Source organism: Delphinus delphis, chromosome 16, assembly GCF_949987515.2.
Source record: "Delphinus delphis chromosome 16, mDelDel1.2, whole genome shotgun sequence".
Lineage (NCBI taxonomy): Eukaryota > Metazoa > Chordata > Mammalia > Artiodactyla > Delphinidae > Delphinus > Delphinus delphis.
This window is the reverse complement of record NC_082698.1, coordinates 36,756,858-36,779,454: the sequence shown is the minus strand read 5'-3', so window position 1 is coordinate 36,779,454 and position 22,597 is coordinate 36,756,858. Positions and strand designations below refer to the sequence as shown.

At 43.6% G+C, this 22,597-nt stretch overlaps 1 protein-coding gene and 1 pseudogene across 2 annotated transcripts in view; both read right to left on the bottom strand.

Moving 5' to 3' along the window:
* Positions 1-22,597, bottom strand: part of LIPA (lipase A, lysosomal acid type) — a 158,783-nt gene that overhangs the window by 33,263 nt on the left and 102,923 nt on the right. The window contains exon 1 of one of the 2 annotated variants that reach the window (XM_060034511.1): positions 1,974-2,129. The exons of the other annotated variant lie outside the window; for it this stretch is intronic. The gene's annotated coding sequence lies outside the window, so the exon portion shown is untranslated. Of the gene's footprint in view, positions 1-1,973; positions 2,130-22,597 lie in introns of those variants that run through there. 2 annotated transcript variants of the gene reach the window in all.
* On the bottom strand, positions 14,004-17,314 carry LOC132439177 (serine/threonine-protein kinase MARK2 pseudogene; annotated as a pseudogene).

Below are 22,597 nucleotides of genomic sequence, written 5' to 3'. Positions count from 1 at the left end.
AGATGCATGAGTGTATACCCATACAAAGACTTGTGCAACAGCCAAACACTGGAAAAACCCAAATGCCCCTAATGGGTGAATGGGTCAACATATTGTGATATATACATACTACTCAGCAATAAAAAGGAATGCACGTAAAATAACATGGATGAATCTCAAAACAATTATGGTGAGTGAAAGAAGTCAGATCATATAAATAAATATGTATGATTTCATTTCTATAAAACTCTAGAAAATGCAACCTTATCTCTATTGACGTAAAGCAGATCAATGGCTGCCTGGGGAGACGAGGTCCAGGAGCTAAGCATTGCAAAGGGAAATCTTTTGGGGGTGATGAACAGGTTAATGATGTTGAATGTATCACAGTTTCACATGTGTATACATATCAAAACATAAAGTTGTACATTCTAAATATGCCCTGCTATTGTACGTCAGTAATACAATACAGCTGTTTTTAAGTCTTGGGCTTAAACTGAGTATTCCACAAGTCTTAAGAAATTGGTTCTCAGAAGATTGCAAAAGTGAACTGACTCCCTTCTGTCGGTGCATCTCTTGATGGTGCTACAGTGATTTCTCCCAGCAGTGGTGAACCTGGAAATTCTAGACAGGAGGGGATGTTATCTTGAGTCTCTACTGGCAAAGCAAGCCCACTGTGCTTACTCATAAGTTTGTATTTCTCTACAGTGGTTGCGAAGGGCTGTACAGTTCCGGGCTACCTTTTATTATAAATATAACCTTCCAAAAGCCCATTATTACTCGGGAATAAGGAGTATATTGAAAAGAAAAGTGAAAGTCTGTAACCACAATTTGAAACAGTGAAGCCTCTGGCAGTATCTGCGTTTCCACTCAGGCCTATCCTCCGGGACCTGGGCCAGCTGTCCACAATGGAAGCTCCAGGAAGATAACAGCTGAAGCCACTCAACTGGAAATGTCACCCAGCTGATTTTTCCTTCCAACAAAACACTAGTTTTTCAACCTACTAGTCCAGTAATTGTCATAAGGATGAGGATTGAGAAGTTCAAAAGAGAAAAAGCCTCCTCCAGGATGCATGCAATGTGCTTTGCTGGGCTCTCTTAGCAACTTTTATCTCAACCCTTTTTATACTGTAACAATCCAATTAAGTACTTGTCTGTCTTCATTTTACCCCAGCCCAAGGGCAGAGCCAGCATCTGAGTCAACTCTGAACCCCCAGGACCTAGCAAAGTGTAGATGCACAAGACAGATTTTGAAAAATGGGATCGGGGCAGTCCAGAGTTCAGTGGCTGAAGAAAAGCTCCAAAGCAGCTTGTCATTCAGCTTTCTAATAATAACACCACCACTAGTAATTTCCGCTCCCATTTAATCTCCTGCTATGCTCCAGGCTTCCGCAGGCAGCGCTTCCGACCTACTATGTTAATTATGCCTCCGACAACTCTCTGCAGTACCGTTAGGTCCTTTTTCCAGGAAACTGAGCCTCACCCAAGTTAAGTACTGGAAGCAAAATGCCAACTGGTTAAATAGTATCGCCAAGATATTCACCAGGACCGATGTCAAACCGTTATCGACCACACCTTGACTAACAAGTTAGAGTGGTCTGCAGGCTGCCTGGGGGAGTTAATAGGAGTAAAGAACAAGGAGGAAGGAGGTGAGGGAAGCTGGGAATCAGAAATCCTGGGTGTCGCTGCAGCCCAGAGGTGACCGCGCCTGCCCAGGAAACCCGAGGGCACCTGGGAAACAGCAGGCAAATTCAAGACAGCCCTCAATTCCTGGGTCACCGCGAGATGCCTCGGGCGACCACCTGCAGAAGAGGCATCCACAGGTGCTCCAGGTAAGACGCGCCGGAGACCAGCGCAGAGAGTCCTGCCGGCGTGCGGAGGCTCAGGGCCGGCTGGAATGAGCCTTGGAAGCGGTGCGGGGCCCTGGCCTCAGAGCCCGTGGGGGGAAGCCGAAGCTGCGGCACCCGCACCTGGCAGCGCAACGGGGCCGGCACTCACCTGGAGCAATCCTCCCGGGCCGCTGTCCACAGCCGCAGTGCCAGCTCGCGGGGCTGGGTCCCCGGCTGGGACCTGGAGGGGGCGGTGACGGCTGGACGCCAGGGCCTGCTCCCGCCTCCGGCTACCAGCGCCCCCAATCAGAGCAGCCGGCCGCCGGGAAGTGCCGCGGAGACACCGCCCAGGCCTAGCGCCGCCGCCGCTTCTGAGAGGGTCCGCCGCTGAAGCGGAGCATGCGCCATGGACCAAGAGGTGCGGCGCCCTGCGGCCTCCTCCCCGGCGGAGTCGATTACCAGCTACACCTGCAGGCCGCACCCGCCCGGTCTCCTAGCGGCTGCCCCCGGCTCTGCCCCAGGGGCTCTTGCAGGGCCGCCACTCTCTGCGCCTAGCACGGAAAACATAGGCTCTACGGATGAAAAGAAATTATATGCTACGGATAAAGCCCTTAGCGGTGTGCCGGCTGCAAAGTAATCTTACTGTACATTTTATTTTTATTGCTAAGATGCCTAGCATTATTAAGACACTAGGGGTATAGTAGCCAAACAAGAGCCCTCTTCTCCTGCTTACATTCTAATGGGAAGAAACACCATGAATAAATTAAAAAATGAGGTAATGGAAAGTGCTATGAAGAGCAATAAAAAACTAAAGGGATAATGAAGGTGGGTGCTATGTTATGCACAAGGTAATCAGGAAAGGACTCTCTGATGAAGTGACACCGGAGCACAAACAAAAAGGAGGTGACTCAGAGCCATGTGGATACTGGGGAAGGAGCATTCTGAGATGAGAGAATAGCAAATGCAAAGGTCCTGAGGCAGGAATATTCTTAGTAGGTTCTAATAAGCGAAATTCGGTCAGCGTGGCTGGAACAGAATGCACGTGGTGGAGAGTGGTAGAACATGAAGTCCTAGAGGTGCCTTGGGGGCCAATTGTAACGACTCTGCTATTTCTTCTGACCAAGATAAGAAGCCATTGGAAGGTTTTCAGGAGAAAGGCAACAAAACCTTGCCAGTCATATCATTTGTAAATATTTTTCCCCATTCCATAGGTTGTCTTTTTATTTTGTCAGTGATGTCCTTTGCTGTGCAAAAGCTTTTAAGTGTAACTAGATTCCCCCTCCCCTTTTTTTGCTTTTGTTTCCTTTGCCTTTGGAGACAGATCTAAAAATATATGTATATATTACTATGATTTATGTCAAAGAATGTTCTGCCTATGTTCTTTTCTAGGAGTTTTATGGTTTCAGGTCTTACATTTAGGTCTTCAATCCATTTTGAGTTTATTTTTGTATATGGTGTGAGGAAATGTTCTAATCTCATTGTTTTGCATATAGCTGTCCAGTTTTCCCAGCACCACTTGTTGAAGTGTCTTTTCTCCATTTTATATTTTTGCTTCCTTTGTCATAGATTAATTGGCCATAGGTGCGTGGGTTTATTTCTGGGCTCTCTATTCCATTCCCTCTTAATAGTTTAACTGCCAGCAGGCCATTTTTCACTTTGTCACAAAGAAGGGGCCAATTGAGTCCTGAAGGAAATGGGGGAGCTTGCCCTGTCAATATTGGGGCAGGGGAGGCTTCCAGGTGAAGATTCAGAGGGTGGCAGGGGTAGAGGTAAGGATGGGGAAGTCCATCATGTATGGCTACATAAATCCTTGCAAGAACTTTGGCTTTTACTGATTTGAAAATGCTTTTGTTGTTTTATTTTAACATTGCTTATTATTGAGTTTGTGGTTGTTCTGTGATACACTTACATGATATTTTAAAACAATGAAATTGTGCTTATGTCTTTAAACAATTTGTTTGCAGTGACTTCTATACCCCTTGTAACATTATAATCCACAAATTTCTGTTGGAGTTCTATAACATATTATCATTTTAAAAATGATTCATGGTTCAAAACAAAACAAAAACCAGACAAATGAAAAAACAAACAAACCAAAAAAACTCAGAGGAGCTATTAAAGTAGAGAGAGAGAGGGCAATTACACTTTTTGTCTGTACCATTCATTTCATTACAGAGAAGGAATCTTCCAAAGAAGAGAAGAACCAGGCTAAATCCCTGGGATCTTTAGGAGAAAAGAAGGACTGAAAGGGAGCAGACTGAGACCTGAGTAAAGGCCACAGTGGTCAGCAGTGCTGGGTTCTCCCACAAGATCCTGGTTACCCTGTAAACCCTAGGAATATGGAAATCAGTGTCAATACTAAGTGCCAACCAATTGTAGACAGCCAGGCCAGTCTCACAATTACTCTCATAAGATCAGTCTTTCCAAGTATTGCAGAATTTATTTGCATTTTATAGAAAGCACAGATCTGAATGTAGTTAAGGAAGCAACTATAGACAGAACTAGCAGATGCAGCATTAGCTTTAAAAGATGTTCTGTACCTTTATATCTGCTGGCTTGTTCCTTTTATGTGTAGGCAACTTTCTAGAATTTCTCCTTATTCTCTACCTCCTCCTCCAACCCTTTCCCTTCCTGTGTGAGTCAGAACTGAGCTGTCAGAGCAGAAAATGAAAGCCTCTCTCCTTGCCTCAAATTTAGAAAAATATATATTTATTTTTTGTTTTTATGAAACTTTTATATGTTATCACCATCAATCATGTTGGGTACAAAAGAAGAAGGCAGCTGCCTCAAGGGAGTGGAAGAGTGACCCGGTCATGACTTGTGATGCTTGACTGTAGACACACCTTTTCTGCAAGTCCTAAAATGTCTGTTCTGCTCAGACTTGTGAAATAGTTCAACAGTTAACGAGAAGGGCCTCAATATTAGAGGACTGAGAAAGCAGGGAAAGAACTGTGTTATTATATTATGCTTTATGTTATCTTGAGTGGAAGATAAGGAGTCTATACAAATTTTTGTTTGTTTGTTTTTGTTTTTTTTGTTTTTGCGGGATGCGGGCCTCTCACTGTTGTGGCCTCTCCCGTTGCGGAGCACAGGCTCTGGACGTGCAGGCTCAGCGGCCATGGCTCACGGGCCCAGCCGCTCTGCGGCATGTGGGATCTTCCCGGACCTGGGCACGAACCCATGTCCCCTGCATCGGCAGGCAGACTCTCAACCACTGCACCACCAGGGAAGCCTTATACAAATGTTTTGACTCAAGTCTGTCTCAACTTCTATTTCCTGTTTCTCAGTTTCTATAGAGGGCCTATCTAATGACCTCATAAATCTGTTCCAGATGAAGAGCTGTCTATAAAATGCTCTATGATTCGATGACCATGTGTGTCACAAGGTCTGTAAATTGCTCTGAAAACTGCTGTGAGAATTACTTTGATATAATTACTTATGACAGCAAGATTGCAAAACTTCAGAGAGCATTTTGATCACCCTGCAGCATGCTTTACAGATATCTCTACAGCTAATCTGTCTAAAAGAGGAAAATAAGGAATGGAGAATAGAATAATGTGCAGGTGGCCATGAACATGCAACTTAAAATATCTTAGTTTGTAACCATCAACCTTACTCCTACAGAGGATCTATTCTTATACTAGCTTCAACCTTCCTGTTCATGTGGTGTATACCCGAAACGCTCAATGTCAGCTTTTTGAAAACAGGTATCACGACTTGTATCAGTTTGGATTCTAACTAGGACACTTAAAATGGGATGATTGAGAGAGCTGACTTACAAAGGGACTATTTAACAGTTGTTGGGTAGGGGAATCACAAGACAGCACAGCAGTTAGCCATCACTAGGCCCAAAGAGATGAGATGGCTACTGGAAAACGGAAGGAAAGAGTCTCATAGAAGGCCCCTTGAAAGGAACAGTACCCTTCAGTAGACTGACATAGCACTTAGCCTCTCAGCAGGGAGAGAACCAGAGAAATAAACCCTCTACCGTCACTGTCTCTCTCCCTTCTTCTCCAAAATGCTCCCCATTGACAAAACTCAATCAGTAGCTGGAGGACACAGGAGCCTGTTAATATAGTCTATTCCATAATCCTTCCACTTCACAGGGCAGGATGGAAAAAGATGAAAAATGGAGCTAGATTGGGGAAATTCAAGATAATGTTCACATGATCTTTCTACACTCTATGCTGGCAGAGGGAAGTAGGAGGAAGGCCAGAATTGTGGTTAACAATGCGGACTCAGGGATCAGACCTCCCAAGTTCAAGCCAGTATCTACAACTTGTTAGCTATGCAAACTTGGGGAAGATTTTTAACTTCTTTCTGCCTGTTTCCTCATCTGTAAAATAAAATTAGTAGTGTCTAAGACCATTTCAAAGTTTAGACAAGATAAAATGTGTAAAAGCACTTAAGAGTTATTTGTAGTGAGGTGGATGGACCTAGAGTCTGTCATACAGAGTGAAGTAAGTCAGAAAGAGAAAAACAAATACCGTATGCTAACACATATATACGGAATCTAAAAAAAAAAAAATTGGTCATGAAGAACCTAGGGGCAGGATGGGAATAAAGATGCAGACCTACTAGAGAATGGACTTGAGGATATGGGGAGGGGGAAGGGTAAGCTGGGACAAAGTGAGAGAGAGGCACGGACATATATACACTACCAAACATAAAATCGATAGCTAGTGGGAAGCAGCCGCATAGCACAGGGAGATCAGCTCGGTGCTTTGTGACCACCTAGAGGGGTGGGATAGGGAGGGTGGGAGGGAGGGAGACACAAGAGGGAAGATATATGGGGATATATGTATATGTATAGCTGATTCACTTCGTTATAAAGCAGAAACTAACACACCATTGTAAAGCAATTATACTCCAATAAAGATGTTAAAAAAAAAAGCACTTATAATAGGTCTGGCATATAGCACTCGATAAATGTTGGTTAATTGTTTGTTTTTTTTTTTTAACATTTTTCCTTACAGCAAATTCCTTTCTATAAATTCAGTTTATTTGCTTATTATTAATGGCTTTTCGTTATCATATAGGTTCAATATAATTCCCACTTTGGTGTGTATATATCTAACACAATTCTCCTCTGCATACCTAATTTTACAAAAATGGCCTCATACTATACATATTATTTAGTTGTCTACTTTATTCCCACTTAATATTGGAAATCTTTCTATGTCATTCAACATTTTAAAAATCATTTTTAATGGTTGCATGTATGATTTTGTCATTTGGAGGTACAATAATTTACTAACAAATCTCCTTTGTTGGATGTTTAAGTTATTTCCATTTTTAAAAACCAATATCAGGGACTTCCCTGGTGGCGCAGTGGTTAAGAATCCACCTGCCAATGCCGGGGACACGGGTTCGATCCCTGGTCAGGGAAGATCCCACATGCCACGGAGCAACTAAGCTCGTGCACCACAACTACTGAGCCTGCACTAGAGAGCCCACAAGCCACAACTACTGAAGCCCGCGTGCCTAGAGCCCATGCTCCGCAACAAGAGAAGCCTCCACAACAAGAGAAGTCACCGCAATGAGAAGCCTGTGCACCACAGCGAAGAGTAGCCCCCGCTCACCGCAACTAGAGAAAGCCCGCGTGCAGCAACGAAGACCCAACGCAGCCAAATAAATAAATAAATTTATAAAAAAAACAATATCAGCTATTATGCATGGTAATTCCATTAGGATAAAGTCTTTGAAATAAAATTTATAGGTCTAACAAAGGTTCTCCTTTAAGGATTTTTCTTATTTGTTCTAATATTTTATTCTTCTTTCAACATTGTTTAAAGATGCCAACATAGGGACTTCCCTGATGGCACAGTGGTTAAGAATCCACCTGCCAATGCCAGGGACACAGGTTCGATCCCTGGTCCAGGGAGATCCCACATGCCATGGAGCAACTAAGCCCGTGCGCCACAACTACTGAGCCTGCGCTCTAGAGCCTGTGAGCCACAACTACTGATGCCCGCGCGCCTAGAGCCCGTGCTCCGCAACAAGAGAAGCCACCACAATGAGAAGCCCGTGCACTGCAACGAAGAGTAGCCCCCACTCACCGCAACTAGAGAAAGCCCGCGCACAGCAACGAAGAACTCAACGCAGCCAAAAATAAATAAATAAAAATAAATTAATTCAGAAAAGAAGAGATGCCAACATATTAGACAAACAAATCTTTGGTAATGTAAGTGTTAACTTCTCTGGAGACAACCATACAATCCTTTAAGATGACATGAAAGTGTGTATAAGTGAGACTGAGGTTTCTGCAGCCTAGAGGTTTCCCTCTCTTTGGGGGTAAATTTAAAGTGACATATTGGCAAGACAATAATTCAACTGTAGCTTTTTTTTTTAATGGGTAAGCACTTTATTTATTTATTTTGGCTGTGCCGGGTCTCAGTTGCAGCACGCGGGATCTTTAGTTGCAGTATGCGAACTCTTAGCTGCAGCATGCATGCAGATCTAGTTCCCTGACCAGGGACTGAACCCCGGCCCCCTGCATTGGTAGCGCAGAGTCTTACCCACTGGATCACCAGGGAAGTCCCTCAACCGTAGCTTTTGAAAATATTTCCTTTCCAAACGTTAACATCCGGTAAATGAACATATCCCCTGTTAGATCAAAGAACTCAACACAGGAAAAGCACAAGCATGGGTACTCCCTTCACCTCCGTGCATCATCTTAGACCTTTCTTAGACCCCAGGCTGCTCCAGGAAATTCTGGTCACCTAGAAAGACCCTTCACCTCTAGCTCATGCTAAGAGTACTCCTTATTCCGAACAAGATGAAAGATAACATTCTTCCTAAGGGAAGGCAGAAGGAGGAATCACATTTGTTAAGCATTTCCTGTAAGTGTCTTCCTAAGTACTTCACATCCAATATCTCAATAACCCCTTGCAAATATGCATAAAATTCTCTAGACTGCTCACTTCTTTATCCAAAAAAGAAGGATGTTATATCTTTCTAATTCATTTTAGGTGACTCCTGGCACAACTAAGTATCTCCCTGAAAGACAGGTAATAAGTAATATCTGATAGAGATGACAATAAGACAAAAAGGACTCACTTGCTTTCATTTGGCTTAAAGAAAAAAAAGAAAGTACTCTATTATAAGCAATACTCAGACCAATGCATGATACAGTGCAAAATTTTAATACAATGTGGTTAAACACAATATTCAAGCACATGAAGGTCATCGTCTGACAGATGAACTGGGCATTTTTTCAATAGTTTCCTTAGTGTAACTTTATAAAATTCTTGCCTTCAAAAGTGTCTGGTGTCTTGATACTTGTTCAAAAGTCTGATATAAGACAACCACATCTCAACAGTGAGAGATTTAGGAGAACATCCTAATGCCCGTCTTCAGAATACATCATCAGAGAAGTGATCACCATCTTCATCCCTTACTCCTTGGTATTTCCCCCAAAGTCTACCCTCTGGATTATAGGTATGCATTTTAATGTTCGGTCTTTCAGCTAATCTTTGTCCTGGGATCTTGGCTTGCATCTCCTTACAACTGTTTCTGCTCTTTCTGAAGTGCCAAATATCCTTCTAGGAAAGCAGCCGTGTAGGTGTACAGTGACATGGTAGATGTCCAGCTGCTGTGATGCCATTAAGATGCTTCTTATCCTTGTGCCTCCTTCTTCAGAGGAAACAGGAGGCCCTCTTCTCGCATAATGACAAAAGGGAATACATTTGTTTTAAGTTTTCGTGGTGAGGGCGCTGGGTTTTTGGCCCAAATTCCTAGCACTTCCATGAATGAGGCTCCTTCTGAGTTCCACTGTGAAGGCCTAGCCACAGGTACAGTACTTGTGTTTTCCTCTGAGTGATTTTTACCTTGTGATCCTTTGTAACCTATCAATAAACAGGTTGTCAGAGCTGGAGTATCTTCTGCTTCACTTGAATGTCGATGCTGAGGGAGGTACTCACTAGCTTCGGAAGAGGAAGGCGCGCAGGCCCTGCAGCTGGAAGGCCGGCTCTCTCCCGCTGAGGACTCGCTTTTGAAGTCTCTCCACCGTTCGTGAAGGGGACGAGTGGTCCCTGTTTGTGTGAGGTTGCTTTAGATGACCGGCTGTTATCTGCGGAGGAACAGCCAGGAACGGGTCATAAAATGTCGCGAATCACTGTCAGAATTCTGGGCCTTAGCCGGGTCCCCATCCTTTCCCGCAGTGGCTTTTCGCCTTGGTGCACGGTCTACGGGATGAAACAGTTCGTGTTTCCTCCAAGCTCCTCACGTTGTGCAATTTGGCCACAGAGTTGAAGCCCTTTTCACTCTCGGCGGGCAGTTTGCAAGTGACCTTGTCGTTGTCAAAGCCTCGCCTAGCGCTTCAGCGCCTCCCAGAGCTCTGCCGGACTCGGCGGCCCGAGTCCCAGGAGCTGGGGCTCCAAGCGGGTACACGGGCGCGAGGCTGGAGGGCGACGTACAACTCGGTCCCCCGGCAGTCCCGCCGCTCGCGCCCATCGCTGCCGAGAAAGACAAATACCGTATGCTAACACATATATATGGAATCTAAGAAAAAAAAATGTCATGAAGAACCTAGGGGTAAGACGGGAATAAAGACACAGACCTACTAGAGAATGGACTTGAGGATATGGGGAGGGAAGGGTAAGCTGTGACGGGGTGAGAGAGTGGCATGGACATGTATACACTACCAAACGTAAAATCGATAGCTAGTGAGAAGCAGCTGCATAGCACAGGGAGATCAGCTCGGTGCTTTGTGACCACCTAGAGGGGTTGGGATAGGGAGGGTGGGAGGGAGGGAGACGCAAGAGGGAAGAGATATGGGGACATATGTATATGTATAACTGATTCACTTTGTTATAAAGCAGAAACTAACACACCATTGTAAAGCAATTATACTCCAATAAAGATGTTAAAAAAAAAAGGATGTTGATTCATTACAAAACCGCCATCTAGAAAGCCAGTCACGAGTTAAACTTCCATCAGAGATCAGTTATTGCAGGATTGGATCATATTTGGGGCACCTATTTTGCAATCTATTTCATATCTGAGAGAGGATGAATTTTAAAAAATTTCTTTACCAAAAATTGAGACTAAGTCCTAGTAATGAATCTGCAGGTCCAATTTGTGATGGCGACTGGATGTGATTACAGAGTCGCTGAGGTGTTAAGATGTGAGGACCTGGGCTTAGACTTTGGAGTCAGAATTCTTGGTCTGTCATTTGTTCGTTGTGTGGTCTCAGTGCCAATTTCTTTCTCTTTAAAGGATTGCTTAACTATGTCTATGCAAAGGGCACATGGATCTTGGGGACAGTGGATTTTAGTCAACTTAATGAGATGGTCACTTCAGTTTAGCTGCTGTTCCTGCTTTTCATTGTTGGAGAAAATTGACCCATTCTGGGGCAGGTGGTATGCAGCTATGCAACTGGTAAATGCTGTATTATCTATTCATGTTAGTAAAGACCAATAGAAGCAGTTTGCTTCCAGCTGGCCAGACCGGAAATTCACCTTCCCTGTCTTATCTCAGGGATACAGCCCTCTGTCACTGTTTCCTTCACAGAGACTGATATTTCTTCATTTCCCAAGACATCATCCTGGTCCACTGTGATGCTGATGGTATGCTGCTGATTTGGACATGGTAAGCAGGAAGTTGCAACCATTCTAGACACCTTGGTAAGACTCATGTATATCAGTGGGTGGAAATAAGCCCCTTAACATTTCAGAGGTGGGCCACCTTAGTGACGTTTCTAGGAGTCCAGTGTCTGGGGCATGTTGACATGTACTTTCCAATGTGGAATACAAGTTGTTGCATCTGCTCCCTTCTCCTACTGATAAAGAGGTACCAAGCCTAGTGGACCTCCTTGGAGTCTGAGACAATGTGTACCCCGTTTGAGCCTGCTACTTTGACCCATTTTCTGAATTATCCTAAAGGCTGCCAGTTTTGAGTGCCCACAGAGCAAGAGAAGGGTCTGCACAGGTCTGAGCTGCAGGCAAGCTGCTCTGCTACTTGTGCCACATGACCCAACAGATTTGAGAGGCCCAAAGTGCCTGTGACAGATAGTGATGCTCTATGGAGCCTTTGTCAGGTGAATCACAGAACACACCTTTAGGATCTTGGAGCATAGCTATGTCATCCTCTGTGAATTACTATTCTCCTTTGAGGAACAGTGTCTGGCTTGTTCAGGACTCTTAGTAGAGATTGAATGAATACTTGACGATAGGCCATCAAGCTATATGTGATTGACTACCCATGATGAATTGGGTGTAGCCTGACCAATCAAACTATAAAGTTGGGTGTGCACAGGAGCTCTCCATCATCAAGAAGTTCTGTAGATGAAACTGAGCCCATGTAGGACCTAAAGACGCAAGGAAGTCCCACAAGCAAGATTCCCATGACCCGTACTCTTTCTACATTGCCTTTTCTCTCTCAGTCCTCACCTGTGGCCTCATGGGGAGTTCCATGTGACTAGCTGACTGAGGAAGAGATTATTTGGACCAGTTTATACATGGTTCTGTATGATATGCTTGGTACCTCCCCAAAGTAGACAGCTGTAGCACTCTAGCCCCATTTAGGGGTGGTTCCAAAGGACAGTGGTTATGGGAATTTCCCCCAGTGGAAGAGCTTTGAACAGTTAACCTGCATATGTTAATCTTTCCAATAAGGAAAGATGTCCAGAATTAATGGATCTACGTTGACTGTGGCTCCTTTAACGTGGAAGCTGAAATACCTAAGTCACCACTTTGGGCTCCTTATTCCAGTAATGCAACAGGCATCAGAACTTGGGTCAATGATTGCCAGCTTCCTTTTTTTTTTTTTTCCTCCCCACATCTATACTCCCCTTCCAACTCAGGTCCAAGCAGAGAAAGCCAAATACGTTTCTTAAACCAATCACATAAGATGTCCATCTCTAGTTAGTCCTCCTCCAGCTTCCCGGTGCCAGCAGCCCCCAGTCTGGGCTCCTGGAGCCTTCCCTTTCCACCTGGGAGCTTCCCACTGCTCTGTCTGCCTGGGGTCCCCGCCAAATGCAAGTGATGGTGGCGACTCCTCTGGGCACCTCTGAGTAAACAGCTGTGTGTTCTCACTGGAGTCGCCTGTGTTTATCTTACAGGGCATCGCGCCTCCCCAGCAGGTAGAAAAGAAGAAGAGCAGGGTTCCAGGGAGGCGTCGGGCCTGGCTGCGGTTTGGCTCCAGGTGGGGGAGCGCGGCCTCAACCTGGAACAGGGCCTCCTCTAGTTCCCGGGCGGGGGTTCTGGAGGCGATGCTTCTGGAGGCGTGGAGATGGGGGTCCGCGTTTCAATCCCCTAGGTCGGGAGGCCGCCCTCCCTGCTCGCGAGTCCCGGCTGCTCGCACAGCTGCGGTTCCTGCTTTGGCCGCACCTGCAGCTGCTCGCTTGGAGCGCCGCCCGCCCCCGCATCGTCTCCTGCCTCCGCATCGTCTCCTGTCCCCGCATCCTCTCCTGCCCCCGCATCCTCTCCTGCCCCCGCATCCTCTCCTCCCGCTCCACGGAGCTCGTGGTCTCCATCGTCCATCTCAAGTGTAGTGAGCGCGGCTCACGTTTCATCCCTGCCTCGGCTGCTCACCACGTGAGTGAGGAGTGTCATCCCTCTGTCTTGGCTTTCAGCTTCATTCAGGTTCCTCCGGCAAACCTCGATTTCTTCCGGTCGGTTTGGACTTGAACTTCCTGAAGAAGCTCCCGGTGGAGCTGATCGTGGCTTTTGCCGCTGGCGGAGGCTGGGGTCTCACCTCAGGGCAGAATGTCTGGGTCTGGCACCTGTCGGGCTGCCCCTGTGGGCGAAGTTCCCTTTGGACAGAGCCGGGGCTCCACTCCCTACTGACACTGCAGGTAGACGGGTGGACTCGGGGACAGGTGGGGGCTGTGCTGGGCTTGGGCTCCTCACAGGTACTCTCCGCGGGGCGGGGCCCGGAGGCCCCTGTGGGCTGCACTTGGATTCCTGGTGCAGGCGGGGCCGGGTTAGACTGTGGCCGAAGCCGAAGCCAAGGGGGCCCCGGACCCGCACGGTTAGGCTGCCTTGGCCGTTCCGCACGGAGGCTGGCCGAGGCTGGCGCTTTCCCAGCGCGGGGGATTCCTGCTCTGATTTGTGCCGGTGGAGAGGGCGCTGGGGGTGGGCGGCAGCGGCGGTCTTCTTCCCCTGCCGCTCGAGGGCTGTGCTGTGGCCGCCGCCCTGCGCCCTGATCCTCCGCCACATCTGCGTTCCTCCCCGGCGGAGTGTTCTCAGAGCAGCAGTTAGAGGTGGGAAATGTGCTGCTTGCAGCTGGCGGGGACCCTGTGCCGTTCCTGGGGGCGGGGAAGGAGCGCTGCGGTTAGATCCGCTGAAGGCTGAGGCTTCAGGGTGACCCGGTAGCCCTCTGGCTCAGATCTCTTATAACCCAGGAGCAGATATTGGAACATTACCTTGTCTTTCCGGCCTGTCAGTGAGTCCTGGATCTCTGTCTCCACGTGTAACCATGGACGCCATGAATTCAGTCAGCTGGGGGTTTCTGGTAGTCAGAGAGCGGCTCCATGTAGAGCTTTAGTTCCTCATATCCATGACCCACAGTAATCCACGGATCCTTCATGATTTGCTCTTACTTCTTACTGAGAATCAGAGATTTCTTAAACAGATTTTCATTCCATAAACATGCAGAAGAGAATATAATATATTCTGTCCTAGTACCTCTCTGGCAGTTCTTGAAGTTCTGTCCATCAAGAGGCAGGAATCCATCGGCCAGTGTAGACAGGGTGACTTCCTGTGGTTCTTCCCTGGAAGAGTTCCTGGCAGCATGAGGGGGACCACCCCAGAAGGTGTCCAGCTTGTTGTAAAAGGTGCATTTGTTGCTGAAGCCAAAGTGTGATGTTCACATCCAAGAGCAGGTTTTCTGCCTTTAAATCTCTGTGGACAATACCCTCCTGGTGGACTCTGCTCTCAGCTGCTTTGCTTTCCTACTGCCATGAGCCACGAGGTACTCAAACACCTCTCCTCCACTAGCATCCTCCTAACAAGGCGGAGAGTTTCCTCAGCCTCCGTCACTTCAAATACTTCACTATGTTGAGATGATCCAAACCTTCATGATTCCTGCTTTGCAGGACAGTCTCCGGAGGCTGGAGGAGTTCTGCTGAGTCTCATCAATGATCTTCACGGCTCTCGCTTTCCCATCTAGGATGTGCTGGCCAACTTCACCGTAGCCCAGTCTTCCTTGCCAACTGTCTCGAGGGTCTAGAGGACAACATGTGAATCTGGGTCTCTCCTCAACAGAGACGGCTCAGAGGCCCCGCAGCACGCTGAACTCACTGCTGCGCTTGGAGTCGAGGCGTCCTAAGGTCGGCTTACATCTGGGAAGAGCTGGTGAGAAGCTTGGTCCAAATCAAAAGAAAACCAGTTAAAAGTTCACCCCATGAACTGGTCTTTATGACTGAATCAAAACACAATGCCAGGCAAAAATGAAAATAAACTAAACTAATAAGAAAAACTGAAAAAGGAGCGATAAAAAGAATAAAGAAAAAAAAAGAGAATAAAAAGTAAAAATGAGAAAAAGAAAAAAGTGAGAAAAAGAAAGTAACAAATGAAATACACAAAAATGCCAAGGAGGAAACAGGGTACCTTTGGTCAAAGTCTCTCAGGTAACTGAAAAGCAGCTTCCTGAGCCAGAAGGACTGACAATTTAGGCCCAGCCAGGGACTTGGATAAGTGCTAGGAACTCCAAAGCAATACTTTTGCATGAGGTCATGGGAAGAAATGAATCTACCAACAAGGCTGGGGATAATCCATTGTGATTGTCTCACTTTTTGATCTCAAAACCCCCTTACTCTTTTAAAAAAAATATTAAGGGCCTCAGAGAGCTTTTTGTATGGGTTATAGCAAGTGACATTACCTTATTAGAAATGGAAACCTGTAGTATGCTTCAGTGGGCTTTTCTAGTTTGGAAAGGTGTGATCATTTCTGGCTTTTGAAAACCTCATAATGTCTACACTTAAAATATTCAATATCCTTTAAAACCTGAATGATTCGGCTCAAAATAATGTCACAACTTAATTGGCATTATGATACTGTCTGAAATGTTCTGTTGCACAAGACACAGTAAAGAACATTATTAATAACTCTAAAGCTGAAGGGAAACTAGCAGGTATCATAGTTTGATTTCTTATTCACAGTTCTGCCCAGTTTCTTTGGAGTACATTTCTCTTTCCACACTCTTTCTCTCTTTCTCTCTTTCCTCAGGGCTCTGTACTAACTCCTACTTCTGCCTGGACCATTCTCAGAGATCCATATTGTTTCCTCCCCAACCTCATTCAAGTCTTTGCTCCAATGTCACCTTCTCAGTGCGACCTTCCCTGATTTACCTATTTGGTCTTACAAAACCCATTGCATGTCTTATCTGCCACCCCTATTCCAAACTATGTATCATGGAAATTTTTTAAACATACAAAAAATTTTTAAAGTATCTTCCTCATGTATCTATCATCCAATATCAATAATTTGCAACATTTTTGCAATCTTAGTTTATACATAAACACTTCAGTCTGCATCTTTAAATAAATGTATTTTAGAAACACTGCTACCATGCCATTATCAAATCTAAGAAACTAACATTATCATATACCAGTATATATTCAAATCTCCCGGTTATCTCAAAGATGTCTTGTTACAGTTGATATGTTTGACAAGGTACATATATTGCTTTATAATTTTTCCATAGCTATGTCACCACTTAAAATACTACATATTTTACATATCTGCTTCCTGTCTGTATCTCCCATTAGAATTTCAACTTTGAGCAAACAGAGATTTTTGTTTTGTCCTTTGTTCTAGGTATCTTCAGCCCCTAGAATGGCTTTCACATGCAGTAGGCATTCAATAAATGTTTGTGGAATGAATGAATGAATGGAATTGGCAACAAGGATGTGACAATCGAGGCGTATGCTGTCTAAACCTCGTCAGATCTGTTAGTTTCTATCTCTAAAACTTTGAGCAACTTTTCTGAGCCTTGGTTTTCCCATCTGTAAAGTGGGACTAATAACACCCACTTTGCAGAACTGATTGCAGGGCTGCAGTCTTGTGAGAAACAGGGAAAACATGCGTACAGTGCCTGGCATGTAGTACACCCTCAATGAGGCTACTATTTATATCTTTCATTAAGTTACAGATCTTGAGATGAGATCATCCTGGATTAGGATTAGCCCTAAATCCTATGACAGTGTCCTTATGACAGAAAAGAAGACACAGGGACACACAGGTAAGAAGACCATATGAAGACAGAAGCAGAGACTAGAGTAATGCAGCCACAAACCAAGTAACACAGGACCCATCAGAAGCTAGAAGAGGCAAGAATGGATTCTCACCTACAGCCTTCAGAGGGAGTGTGGCCCTGCCAACACGTTGATTTTGGATTTCTAGCCTCCAGAACAGTGGAGAACAAATTTCTGTTGTTTGGGGATTTCTGTCTTACTCCAAGTTTGGGAGTACTGTGCCTGGGCTCAACCAATCCAATGGTTTGGAGCATGTTCACCATATTTTCAACGGATTTGAAGTTCAGGCCAAACTGGTTCTCAGTCTTCATTTATCTCTCTCTCTCTCTCTCTCTCTCTCTGTCACTATTCTCAATATATCTCCCCCAACTCCCACCTCCACTCTCCCACTTTTATGATGAACTCAGAGGCACCAAAAGATCTAATGATTTATTTCTGGCTTTTTCAGAGAGTTGTGACAATGGGACAAATATCAATTGGAGGGTCTCTACTTATGTGATCTGATGCTGTACAAATACATTTTCCATCATCCTACGAAAGGTCAGGAAGGTGGGACAAATAGAAACATCAAGAGTGATTGGAGAGGGCCTGCACAGAATGGGAGAGGCAGCATGTGGAAAGGAAGGCCTCTGGAGTATGGAGTTCTGGAGTTTGGAGGATGATTTAACAAAGGCATGAGGAAAGGGCAGACAGCAGAAGCAAGAAGAACTACAACCGTGCAGCCTGTGGAACGAAAACCACATTCACAGAAAGACAGACAAGATGAAAAGGCAGAGGGCTATGTACCAGATGAAGAAACAAGATAAACCCCCAGAAAAACAACTAAATGAAGTGGAGATAGACAACCTTCCAGAAAAAGAATTCAGAATAATGATAGTGAAGATGATCAGGGACCTTGGAAAAAGAATGGAGGCAAAGATCTAGAAGATGCAACAAATGCTTAACAAAGACCTAGAAGAATTAAAGAACAAACAAACAGAGATGAACAGTACAATAACTGAAATGAAAAATACACTAGAAGGAATCAACAGGAGAATAACTGAGGCAGAAAAATGGATAAGTGATCTGGAAGACAGAATGGTGGAATTCACTGCCATGGAACATAATAAAGAAAAAAGAATGAAAATGAAGACAGCCTAAGAAACCTCTGAGACAACATTAAGTACAACAACATTCACATTATAGGGGTCCCAGAAGGAGAAGAGTGAGAGAAAGGACCCAAGAAAATATTTGAAGAGATTATAGTTGAAAACTTCCCTAACATGGGAAAGGAAATAGCCACCCAAGTCCAGGAAGCACAGAGAGTCCCAGGCAGGATAAATCCAAGGAGAAATATGCCCAGACACATAGTAATCAAATTGGCAAAAATTAAAGACAAGGAGAAATTATTGAAAGCAACAACAGAAAAATGACAAATATCATACAAGGGAACTCCCATAAGGTTAACAGCTGATTTCTCAGCAGAAACTCTACAGGCCAGAAGGGAGTGGCACAATATATTTAAAGTAATGAAAGGGAAGAATCTACAACCAAGATTACTCTACCTGGCAAGGATCTCATTCAGATTTGACAGAAAAATCAAAAGCTTTACAGACAAGCAAAAGCTAAGAGAATTCAGCACCACCAAACCAGCTCTACAACAAATGCTAAAGTAAGTTCTCTAAGTGGAAAACACAAGAAAAGAAAAGGACCTACAAAAACAAACCCAAAACAATTAAGAAAATGGTAATAGGATCATACATATCTATAATTACCTTAAATGTGAATGGATTAAATGCTCCAACCAAAAGACACAGACTCACTGAATGGATACCAAAATAAGACTCATATATATGCTGCCTACAAGAGACCCAGTTCAGACCTAGGGACACACAGAGACTGAAAGTGAGGGGATGGAAAAAGATATTCCAAGCAAATGGAAATCAAAAGAAAGCTGGGGTAGCAATACTCATATCAGATAAAATAGACTTTAAAATAAAGAATGTTACAACAGACAGGAAGGACACTATATAATGATCAAGGGATCAATCCAAGAAGAAGATATAAAAATTGTAAATATATATGCACCCAACATAGGAGCACCTCAATACATAAGGCAAATGCTAACAGCTATAAAAGAGGAAATCGACAGTAACACAATAATAATGGGGGACTTTAACACCTCACTTACAACAATGGACAGATCATCCAAACAGAAAATTAATAAGGAAACAGAAGCTTTAAATGACACAGTAGACCAGATAGATTTAATTGATATTAATAGGACATTCCATCCCAGAACAGCAGATTACACTTTCTTCTCAAGTGCACACAGAATATTCTCCAGGATAGATCACATCTTGGGTCACAAATCAAGCCTCAGTAAATTTAAGAAAATTGAAATCATATCAAGTATCTTTTCTGACCACAATGCTATGAGATTAGAAATCAATTACAGGGAAAAAAACATAAAAAACACAAGCACATGGAGGCTAAACAGTATGTTACTAAATAACCAAGAGATCACTGAAGAAATCAAAGAGTAAATCAAAAAATACCTAGAGACAAAGGACAAAACACAAGGATCCAAAACCTATGGGATGCAGCAAAAGCAGTTCTAAGAGGGAAGTTTACAGAAATACAATCCTACCTAAAGAAACAACAAACATCTCAAATAAACAATCTAACTTTACACCTAAACGAACTAGAGAAAGAAGAACAAAAAAAACCCAAAGTTAGTAGAAGGAAATAAATCATAAAGATCAGAGCAGAAATAAATGAAATAGAAACAAAGAAAACAATAGCAAAGATCAATAAAACTAAAAGCTAGTTCTTTGAGAAGATAAACAAAATTGATAAACCATTAGCCAGACTCATCAAGAAAAAGAGGGAGAGGACTCAAATCAATAAAATTAGAAATGAAAAAGAAGTTACAGTGGACACCGCAGAAATACAAAACATCCTAAGAGACTACTACAAGCAACTCTATGCCAATAAAATGGACAACCTGGAAGAAACTGACAAATTCTTAGAAAGGTATAACCTTCCAAGACTGAACCAGGAAGAAATAGAAAATATGAACAGACCAATCACAAGTAATGAAATTGAAACTTGATTAAAAATCTTCCAGCAAACAAAAGTCCAGGACCAGATGGCTTCACAGGTGAATTCTATCAAACATTTAGAGAAGAGCTAACACCCATCCTTCTCAAACTCTTCCAAAAAATTGTAGAGGAAGGACTCCCAAACTCATTCTATGAGGCCACCATCACTCTGATACCAAAACCAGACAAAGATACTACAAAAAAAGAAAATTACAGACCAATATCACTGATGAATATAGATGCAAAAATTCTCAACAAAATACTAGCAAACAGAATCCAACAACACATTAAAAGGATCATACACCACAATCAAGTGGGATTTATCCCAGGGATGAAAGAATTCTTCAATATATGCAAATCAATCAATGTGATACACCATATTAACAAACTGAAGAAGAAAAACCATATCATCATCTCAATAGATGCAGAAAAAGCTTTTGACAAAATTCAACACCCATTTAGGATAAAAGCTTTCCAGAATGTGGGCATAAAGGGAACCTACCTCAACCCATAAAGGCCATATATGACAAACCCACAGCAAACATCATTCTCAATGGTGAAAAACTGAAAGCATTCCTAAGATCAGGAACAAGACAAGGTTGTCCACTCTCACCACTATTATTCAACATAGTTTTGGAACTCCTAGCCATGGCAATCAGAGAAGAAAAAGAAATAAAAGGAATACAAATTGGAAAAGAAGAAGTAAAATTATCACTGTTTGCAGATGACATGATACTATACATAGAGAATCCTAAAGATGCCACCAGAAAACTACTAGAGCTAATCAATGAATTTGGTAAAGTTGCAGGATACAAAATTAATGCACAGAAATCTCTTGCATTCCTATACAAGAATGATGAAAAATCTGAAAGAGAAATTAAGGAAACACTCTCATTTACCACTGCAACAAAAAGAATAAAATACCTAGGAATAATCCTACCTAGGGAGACAGAAGTCCTGTATGCAGAAAACTATAAGACACTGATGAAAGAAATTAAAGATGATACAAACAGATGGAGAGATATACCATGTTCTTGGATTGGAAGAATCAATATTGTGAAAATGACTATACTACCCAAAGCAATCTACAGATTCAATGCAATCCCTATCAAATTACCAATGGCATTTTTTACAGAACTAGAACAAAAAATCGTAAGATTTGTATGGAGACACAGAAGACCCTGAATAGCAAAAGCGGTCTTGAGGGAAAAAAACGGAGCTGGAGGAATCAGACTCCCTGACTTCAAACTATACTACAAAGCTACAGTAATCAAGACAATATGGTACTGGCACAAAAACAGAAATATAGATCAGTGGAACAGGATAGAAAGCCCAGAGATAAACCCACACACCTATGGTCAACTAATCTATAACAAAGGAGGCAAGGATATACAATGGAGACAAGACAGTCTCTTCAATAAATGGTGCTGGGAATACTGGACAGCTACATGTAAAAGAATGAAATTAGAACGTTCCGTAACACTATACACAAAAATAAACTCAAAATGGATTAAAAACCTAAATGTAAGACCAGACACTATAAAACCCTTAGAAGAAAACATAGGAAGAACACTCTTTGACATTAATCACAGCAAGATCTTTTTTGATCCACCTCCTAGAGTAATGGAAAGAAAAACAAAAATAAACAAATGGGACCTAATGAAACGTAAAAGTTTTTGCACAGCAAAGGAAACTACAAACAAGATGAAAAGACAACCCTCAGAATGGGAGAAAATATTTGCAAATGAATTAATGGACAAAGGATTAATCTCCAAAATATATAAACAGCTCATGCAGCTCAGTATTAAAAATACAACAACACAATCCAAAAATGGGCAGAAGACCTAAATAGACATTTCTCCAAAGAAGACATACAGATGGCCAAGAAGCACATGAAAAGCTGCTCAACATCACTAATTATCAGAAATGCAAATCAAAACTAGAATGAGGTATCACCTCACACCAGTCAGAATGGGCATCAACAGAAAATCTACAAACGACAAATGCTGGAGAGAGTGTGTAGAAAAGGGAACCCTCTTGCACTGTTGGTGGGAATGTAAATTGATACAGCCACTATGGAGAACAGTATGGAAGTTCCTTAAAAGGCTAAAATAGAATTACCATATGACCCAGCAATCCCAGTACTGGGCATATACCCAGAGAAAAGCCTAATTCAAAAAGACACATGCAGGGCTTCCCTGGTGGCGCAGTGGTTGAGAGTCTGCCTGCCGATGCAGGGGACACGAGTTCGTGTCCCAGTCCAGGAAGATCCCACATGCCGCAGGGCGGCTGGGCCCGTGAGCCATGGCCACTGAGCCTGCGCTTCCGGAGCTTGTGCTCCGCAACGGGAGAGGCCACAACAGTGAGAGGCCCGCGTACCACAAAAAAACAAACAAACAAAAAAAGTCACATGCACCCCCATGTTCATTGCAGCACTATTTACAATAGCCAGTTCATGGAAGCAACCTAAATGCCCATCGACAGACAAATGGATAAAGAAGAAATGGTACA